Below are 9,482 nucleotides of genomic sequence, written 5' to 3'. Positions count from 1 at the left end.
TTGGGTAGCGTAAGAACCTGGAAGATGACTCCAGAACATGGCGGCTGGATGGATTTTACACAGATTATCATATCAGGACAGAAATATTTATAGATCAAGTATAAAAAAATCAAAACAAAAGAAACTTAAACAAAACCAGTGGCAGGTTCATTCAGAAATGTCTGCGGCAATGTTGGACTCACATGCTCTATCACTGTGCATACAACTGAAGAACAGATCATCCTTCATTATAGCACCGGGGAATAAACAGCACAAATATCTGCGTGGCCTGACTAGAACAGACATTTCCCAACAATATGGCGACAATAATGATGAAGGGTGACTGCTAAAACGCAAACGCCATTTTAATGAAGACCATAAGTGTGGCCATATTATACGATAAAAAGAAACACTGTCACCACGCTGCCCCCCACTTCTCCACCCCATTATTTTTTCGTAACGGGAATGTAGGCGGAGTGCTGCGATCTATTCATTGCAACGGGCCAGACATGCGCGGTTGGCAGATAGTGGACGCATGCGCAGTTGATTGACTTGGGGCTCAGCGCCATGTTGTGTATGGCGCTGGATGCTTCAGTGTCGGCTGTAAGTCCTTTTGCGCAGTACAGGGAGCGACCGTACGGACGTACAGGAAGTGGCTTGTTTGTGCAGTCGGTGCTAGGGAATACTGAACTACGTGGTAAATGACCCTACGAGAAGGCGATGAGAGGTACGAAAGAGGGAGGGGCTTATGAATGATCTATTTTATTACGTTCAGTCCGTTACTGTGCTGGAAAATTCAATGTACACCTTCGCTCACCTGCACTGCTAAAGCCGTATATGAAACGGCAGTGCCGGCCCTGGCCTGGCTGCTCTGGATACTGATTGGCTGGATGATCAAAGGGCTCCACTGTACATTATTATTGCATTTCCTCCCCTCCAATCTCACTTCTCTTGGTGATTGTGCAGACATTATCCGAACCTCTGTACAGCAATCATACATTCTTCTAAGCGCCCAACAATTTCCTTCCAAATTGGTAAATACACCCTGACATTTCTATAATGTTACAAACACTAAATAGTCTGCCCTACATCCAGCACCCCTTCCATGGATGGACATGCATATTTGTATCCCATCTAGTAATCAGAATATGCTGCGGGCCTTCCACTGGGGCTCCTCTGTTTCTTTGGTGTTTACACAAATTCCTATAAAAATGGCTATGCACTGATTTAGGATTAGAGAAAACCACGATTCAATTCACATAGGTACTGTTTTCATGTTCCCAATAGAATTTGTAGACCAGGAAAATAATGGATTATAGTGTAAGCCGCAGAATATACCAAATTCCTAGTTTGAGCAAAGAGCACATTCAGAATTGAAAATAAATGTCTATTATAGTGTAACCAAAGTCCCACTTTGAAGTTTAGCATTTCCAGCAGGTGGTTATTGCAGAAAGGGACAGGTGATGCCCCTTCTTATGCAAAAACATACCCCTTCTACACACCTGCCTGATCCTTCCCAGGATTGTGTGAAAAAGCTGAGCTTTGGCTGCCGGAGAAACTCGACATTCCCAGCGCTCCTGGGAGTTATGTCACCCTGGTATGTCCAATCAAGATGTCGCCAAGCAAGAAGGAGTCTATAGGTAGGTGCCACAAGGTTTAGTTCTGCCTTCAGGAAAGTCTGAGCACACTCTGTAGTATTAACATTATACAGAGATTTTGGGGAACTGTTCTGCAGTAAAAAACCTTTGAAAGTATTTATAATTTTTATCTGCATCATTTTTTTTTCTGTGTTCATTAGGATGCTCTTTCTCACTGCAGCTGCTTTCTAAATGACACAGTAAGAGGCCAAGTGTGCATGTGCCGACTCTAGAACATCATAAATTGGACAAGTGGAGTGGCCTTTTTAGGCAGAGGTAAGGAGTTATATCATGGAACCAACTCTGGCAGCTACATAAAATAGTCCTGTTCATCTCTGGTAATCATTGTTTTTTTTTCATTGCTCGCTTTCTGGAGGGGAGGAGGTGGTTGATATGTAAGATGATGAGTGAAGTGTACAACATTAATTTTGATCTAATATAGGGTAATGTGCATCTATATCAGAGATGTACAAACTTTTCTGTCGTTCAGCGCAGTATGTGCATCTGTGTTCACTAAACACAACCCTTGTGGTGTTTATCCAGGTTTAAAGTCTGTGTGGATGTGAAGAATTTTTCTTTCTTTTTATGTCTTTTGCCAGAAAGGTATAGTTTATGATGGTTGGAAACCAAGTAGGCTTACCAATATAATAAATTTAAAAGTTTGATTAGAGTTGGCATGTAAAAGATTTCTCCCTTCACCAACCCTCCCTCCTCCCAAAAATATAGTATTGTAGTGCAAATTGTTGTTTAAGCTCTTGTCATTCCTACACCAATAGAGCATGATGTTACTGCTAGTAATTGGAAATTATAGGCACATGCTTCTGTGGTATCACATTTGCAGATTTGTATTACTGATTTGCTTATGCTCTTCTATCAAAGCTGTCAAAAATGCTATTTGCTACAAATTCTGTGAATTCTTTTTAAGTTCTGGCTCTGAGCCAATTGGTAAGATTTATAGCAAGCAGTATTCTGGTTTGTTGGTTGGTAGTTGTCAGGAGCAGTACTACGAGGGCAAGTGGGCATTAGCCGATGTGAGTAGATTTCAGAAATAGCCTGGCAAAGTAAACATTTAACTGCTAGTCACATTGCCTTTGCTGGCCTTGTCTCTTCTTATTGTGCATTGTACTGCCATCTCTTCCCCAGCTAAACAATGCACCTGACCATCCACCTGATAAAACAAATTGTGACTATAAGGCCAGACTACCATATTATGCTGTTCCTTTTTTCAGCTTGGATGTGCCTATTTGAAGTGCTTTTGGCAGGGGATAGGGGTCAGCATATCCTCCTTGACTGTTCTACTTGTATACAGGTCCATATACTGCAAGCTTTGATGCACTGTATGTTCTGACACCTTTCACTCATGGCCAACAGAAATTTTTTCAGCAGTTTGTGTTGATTTCTAGAATTCAAACTAAGTGTGATGAAGGTTATGTACTGGACTTCCCATTTCCTCTCTCAAAGTGTTTTTAAAAGCAAGAGCACCGATTTCACTGTTTTGGGTCTGTGGACCAAAGGATATTGCCACCTGTACCTTTGGATCTATGGAGGAAGTTTTAATACTTGCACATGTTTGTGGTGCAGAAACCCTTAGGAAAATTCTACCTGATGCAAGTCACTCACAATTACTTTTACTGATCTTATCAGTACTGAATGTATTCTTTGTCACTTAGCTGGACATCTGAGAGACAGCTTCTCCCACCTATGGTCAAGCAAAAAGAAGACATGCTACCCATCAAATAAAAAGACAGACACTTACTTACCCTTACAGTGTTCTTTCTGTTCTTAGTTGCCAGCCTCTTAGCGCTCCTGTGAGAGATTTGGGAGTCGGGCTAGGGGACCATAGTGGGTCCCCTGTTCCAGGCTTTCTCTGGTGGCCGGAAGGCTTCCTGTGCACGCTTGACTCAGGGTCACCAAAGATGATGTGAGCATCGGATGTGATGTCTCACTGAGATTGCTCAGTGTGCACATTGGCACCTGATGGCTTAGATGGCCCAGTGAAGGTTGGACCAGAACACTTCCCAAGGACTAGATGATGGTATAAGTGATGTAAACTACTATTATAGGATTTATTGTTGTGGAGTATCTGCCTAGGGGGTGACCTGGTGTCTTGTAAGAGCCTGTTTTTGTTGGCAGGGCTGTGAATATTGCCTTTTTTCTGGTATATTTGCCCTGGGTCAGATATAAATATATTTTTTATTGATTAAATTAAATGGTTGTTTTGGATGTATAGTCTAAGAGACGAAAATTCTGCATATGCTAGTTGTGATGCTAAAATGCTGTCATAAGTTAGGAAACTGTGTCCCAAGGCTGTGTCCAATCAGAACTAAAAATTGTAATTAAGCAGGTATTTATTGCAGAAGGGACAGGCCAATTCTTTTTGAAGTGGAACTAAAATTCCACCTTCAATGATCAGGCAGAGCTTTTTTTTTGCATAAAGGAACAGGCAACATTTGATTTTGCATTTTTTTACATACACTCACTTCATATACTTCAATCTGGAAATTTTTTTTTTAGCTGGGTGGTCAAAATTTGGATTGGGCAAGACATGACAAATTCAGTGCTCCCAGTTGTTTGTGCCATATATATCCATTAAAATAACTATTTTTGTCTCAGTGTTCTACCTTCCTACTATACTTTTGTTCCAACTTTCTAATGTGTCCCATTTTTCTATCTTTCTTGTACTATGCCCAGACTGACCAGTACTGTATGTTGTGACCCAAGTTCCTAGTGTTCCATGTTTTTATTAAATAAAACAAAAACATTTTTTTCGTAATATAAAAGGGATAGCCACCCTTTTATATTATGTTAAAAATGTGGTGAAAAGTCCACTTTTGGAGCATTGTGCATATGAAAGCAGATGAGAGCTGGACTGCTGGTGTCCCCCTGTCATTATGCATGTGTTAGCATATTTGGGCGGGAAATGTGAAATACATCAACTTGAGTGGATATGTATAATGATGTTAACAGCAGCACCGTGATAGGTGTGCATGTAAAGACTGCATGTCATAGTCTGCAGCCTAACAACTTGCTATGTTCAAACCTTCACATCTCCTAAACTGTAGGTCTTATTAACCTCGTACCCTCATAGCTATTAGTAACCAAAAATGTCAATCCTCTAAAAAATTTCAAGATATGAGGTCAATAGTTTAAAAACGTTTCTAAAAGAAGTGCGCATAGGAGCCCAAAATTAAAAATACAGGTTGGGTACCCCTGTTACCACTTATATACCTACCTGTCATATAATTATAAATTTAATGGTATTCTACCCTGTCAACACTATCACAGTGCTGTTGATGACGACATTGCACACACTCACATGCACAAGCCCATCGTGATTGCTGACTTGTACGCAGGCAGCTTTAAAAAAAAAAAAAAAATATATATATATATATATATATATATATATATATAATAAATCATACAGTGGAGAAGGCATGAAAAGTGGGCGGATCGCAGGAGGGCTCTGCGGAGACATACGCTCTCCTATCTCTGTTCTGTTGCAAGCATCGCCATCTTCTTCTGTCCCCCCTTGGTCATCTTGTTCCGCCAGGATGTTGTAATTTAACCTAGTTTATTCAGTACCAGCAGCTCTAAGGCTAATCCGTGATTTTTGAAAGTTGAGGAGAGTGATCAGACAGACAAGAATTTTTTATTGCAATTAAAATTGTACTTTGGAAAATGAGTGGCAGCAAGGTGGAAGGTTTTGTTCAGTGCACAGTCTGCCATTTGTATGCACAAATAAAGCAACAGCTCCAAGGTGATCACCACTGTGACAGATGTGAGCAAGTTGCCATTAGAAATCTGGAGGAGCGCATTGCAACACTGAAATCTCTGGATTACTTTGAGGGGTCTCCTGGTCACTGAACAGGTAGTTAATGGCTTAGATATGGAGGGTGGAGAAGTTAATCAAGATGAACTTGTAGAGAGCTGGGTTACTGTTATTAGATAGAAGAAGTGATAGGGGCTGCCAGTAAAGTAAGGCCAGCCCTGTGTTTGAGCACCTTAACAAATTTGCAAAGCTATGTGAAAATGTGCAGGTGGCAAACCTGGTGGTGGCAACTGTAGATGTTACTGCTACCCCCTAACAGCCCGAGGAGCAGCCCATCCAGTAAGGCTGGGGAAGGCAATGTAGGAAGGAGAAAACAATTGGTTGTCATTGTGGATTCTATGCTCAGGAGGACTGATAGTTTGTGGCCCGGATCCCTTTAACTGAATGGTTTGCTGTCTATCTGGTGCCAGGATTCGGCATGTGGTTGACCAAGTGGACAAACTACTGGGAGGGGCTGGGCATGACCCAGCTGTCTTGGTCCATGTTGGAACCAATGACAGGATATATGGAGGATCTTTAAAAATCAGTTTAAAGAACTAGGTTTCAAGTTAAAGGAAAGGAGCTTTAAGGTTGTTTTCTGGAATATTGCTTGTGCCATGCCAAACACAGGAAAGGCAGCAGAAACTTAGACGGCTAATTGCATGGCTTAAGTCCTGGTGTAAAAGGGAAGGGTTTGGATCCTTGAAGCACTGAGCTGACTTTTTATCGGGGTAAAATTTATATGTCATAGTTGGTTTGCACCTAAATGGAAGGATGTCTGCTGTGCTAGAAGGGTAAGATTCATGGAAATGGTGGAGAGATATTTAAACTATTGACAGAGAGAGTGGGACAGTCAAATAAAGTGCCAGAAAGGTCAGACGGGGGTAAGTCACCAGTGGAGTGTGGATTGGGGATAGTTGGGGGGAGGGTTGTGGATAAGTATATAGAGTTTCGCATGTTACACACAAACATTGGAATGCGCAGAACTAATTTCACCAAAAAAACAAAAGGATTTGGCAAACTGCTGGTAAATGCAGCAATGGTTTAAAGAGTCTCTCCACCAATGCTAGAAGTCTGGCAAACAAAAAAAGGAGTTAGAAGCTCCTTATTGGGCTGCCAATATTCCTGGTTAATGCTCTCTTTCATAAAGACAGAGTGAAATAAAAAGGTGATGGTATCTGTTTTTATGTGAGAGGTGATTTGAAAGTGAATGTAAGAAGAAATTGTTGATGGAGCATGTAATGAGGTTATTAAAGGTGGAGTTGATTGTGGGGATGCATAATACACAGTTAATTATTAGAGTCTGCTATAGGCCCTTAAATGCTAAAGAGGAAATAGAGAATCAACTACTAGCACAGAAAGAAAGGGCTGCAAAGACTGGCACAGTGGTAGTAATGGGAGATTTTTAACTACCCTGACATTGACTGGAGTAAAGACACTACAGGTACAGCAAAAAGGTGGAAATTTATGAATTTAAAACTAGATAATTTTATGGTACAGTTTATGGCAGCCCCAACTAGAAATTATACTCTGCTGGACCTAGTTTTTTCTAAAAATGCAGAGCTTTTAACAAATGTGCATATAAAAGAGAATCTGAGTAGGAGTGACCATAATAACCATTTAATTTAATATAAGTTGTAAATGGGAAGCAAAAACAGGAAAGATAAAGCCATTCAATTTTAAGATAGCAAATTTTCCATTATTAATGGTGGCTCTCCATGACTGATGGAGAATATTGTCCTCAAAGAACACAAAACAGAAATGTGAATGTTTCCTCAAAGAACACAGAAGAGAAATGTGAATTTTTAAAGTCTGTTCTACACAAACACACTGAAAAATACATTTCAGTGGGTAATAAGTTTAAAAGGCTAACATAAAGCCCAATGTGGCTCACAGCTAATGTTCAAAAAGCCATAAAGAATAAGAAAAGGGCATTCCAAAAATAATTAACATGAAGGATCACTTTCATCATTTGAAAACTATAAAGAATATGACAAAAGATGTAGAAAGGAGATAAAATGTGCAAAACTTCAAAATTAAAGACAGATTTCAAAAGAAAGTAAGGCAAATGTCTGGGGTAACTGGGGAAAAAAAGAAAAGACAGATTTTGCAAACCCCTCCCCCCCCTCCTTTTTTTTTTTAATTTTTTTAAAGCTCTGTGTACACAAAGTTGCACAGCTCAATTCCAAACTGCTAATAGCAATGTCACTGCTTTAAATGAGCCACACTGGCTCAAAATTGATATGATTGAGAAGCAGTTAGACAAAATTAAGGTTGATAAAGCACCAGGATCTGATAAATTACATCCACGTGTCCTCAAAGAGCTGAGCTCAGTTTTTTCAAAGCCATTGTTTCCAGTTTTTAGAGACTCTTTAAACACTGGCATGGTACCAATGGATTGGTGTAAGGCCTAAGTGCTTCCTATATTTAATTAGGTAGCAAAAGTGATTACCAAAGAACTACAGACTGGTAAGTTTAACTTCCATAGTTGAGAAGGTCCTAGAGAGTTTGATAAAGAACCACATAGAGGAGTTTCTGCTGAAAAATAATATTTTATTGATCGCATGTATTCAGGAAACACAAATTCAAACAAATTTACTCTCTTTTTATGAAGAAGTAAACAGGTAGAGAGTGGAGTAACAGATGATATAGTGTACTTGGAGTTTGCTAAAGCATTTCACACAGTACCCCACAAACTGCAAATTAGGGTGTATATGTTTAGAAAGTTTAATCTGTAAATGTATAGAGAACTGGTTTAAAGACTGCATTCAGAGAGTAGTGAATAACCCCCCTGGCGGTAATCCCCAGTGTGGCTCAGGGTTAAATTTCATTACAAATAGCGGTAACCCCGAGCCACATTCTGGGTGGAATTGAGGGCTTACCTGGTCCTCATAATCCTACGGCATTCTTCGGCTATGCTGGCCAGGCATCTGTGTCCATTGGCTTCGCATCCCCAGCGTGTGAACGTTGGAGATTCCAGGCCATGAGAGGCAGATACCGGGTGGGCATGCGACGTGGGTACGTGCAGGCGGGAAATTTTAAATAAGTATTTTAAAATGTCAAATGTACAGATTTGACATTTAAAAATACTCAAATAATCATACTGCCAGGGAGGATAATGATTCATACTCTGCCTGGTCTAAGGTTATTAGTGGTATACCCCAGGGTTCAGTTTTGGAACCTTTACTGTTTACCATCTTTAGAAATGATATAGAGTTTGGGAATAATAGTACGATTTCTGTGTATGCAGATGACATCAAACTACATAGTTCTCCCCAGAGGTTTTTAGCCGGTTGCTCCGCCCGGCTGATTTGAATACCCCGCCCAGCTCTTGCAGCTCTCATCCTCGGATGCACGGATCTCAGTGAAGCTGCTCTGTGCTCTGTGTCCTCCTATGCAGCCTTCATGTGAAGGAAACACAGGCAGCCCCACCCCCATCTCATAGCACGAGCTCAGATTTCTGCCTGTGAAATGTATCCACTGCTAGCTCTCTGCATGTAATTCTGCATCCTCACAGCTTTGTGTACAAACCTCCATATCTCCTAATATGTATGTCACAATGTCCTGTAATTTTCAGAGTGTACAGGGGACCCTCATAGATACTAGTTACTACAATTTCGGCCCCCCAGCTTTAAAGAATTTCAAGATATGAGGGTCACAAATGTAAAAAGTTATGAAAATTAAACTTTGGGGTTGCTGTTTCTGAGGAAAGTGCAAGGAGTCCTAAATTGAAAGTGCAAATTGGGGACCCCAGAGCCACTAACATAGCAAGGAGCATTGGGATGGGGCCCCTAAATATATACCAACCTATCACAAATCTATACCTATGAAACTACTGTCTGCTTCTCTTCTTTGTATACCAATTTCTCTCAGAGTGGGGGTACAAAACTGAAAATATAGGTTCAAGTGTTGGGCACATTCTCTCCTTACAATCTCATTACTACAGCATCATTAGAACATAAAACACTCTGCCCATTAAAATGGGCCTCCCTGCCCTGTTACACATTCCTGTCTTCTTATCTAACATTCTGAACTTCAATTGGGGAATGGGGAGGTGT

The 9,482-nt window shown here is 40.5% G+C and overlaps 1 protein-coding gene across 1 annotated transcript in view; it reads left to right on the top strand.

Moving 5' to 3' along the window:
• Positions 1 to 520: 520 nt before the first annotated feature.
• TCF20 (transcription factor 20) overlaps positions 521 to 9,482 on the top strand; it is a 45,828-nt gene continuing 36,866 nt past the window's right edge. Inside the window, exons 1-2 of the mRNA XM_072420234.1 lie at positions 521 to 706; positions 1,798 to 1,892. The gene's annotated coding sequence lies outside the window, so the exon portion shown is untranslated. The remainder of the gene's footprint in view (positions 707 to 1,797; positions 1,893 to 9,482) is intronic.

This window comes from Pyxicephalus adspersus, chromosome 8, assembly GCF_032062135.1.
Source record: "Pyxicephalus adspersus chromosome 8, UCB_Pads_2.0, whole genome shotgun sequence".
In the NCBI taxonomy this organism is placed as follows: domain Eukaryota; kingdom Metazoa; phylum Chordata; class Amphibia; order Anura; family Pyxicephalidae; genus Pyxicephalus; species Pyxicephalus adspersus.
Note: the sequence above shows the minus strand (reverse complement) of the source record. Positions and strands in the feature narration are given on the sequence as shown.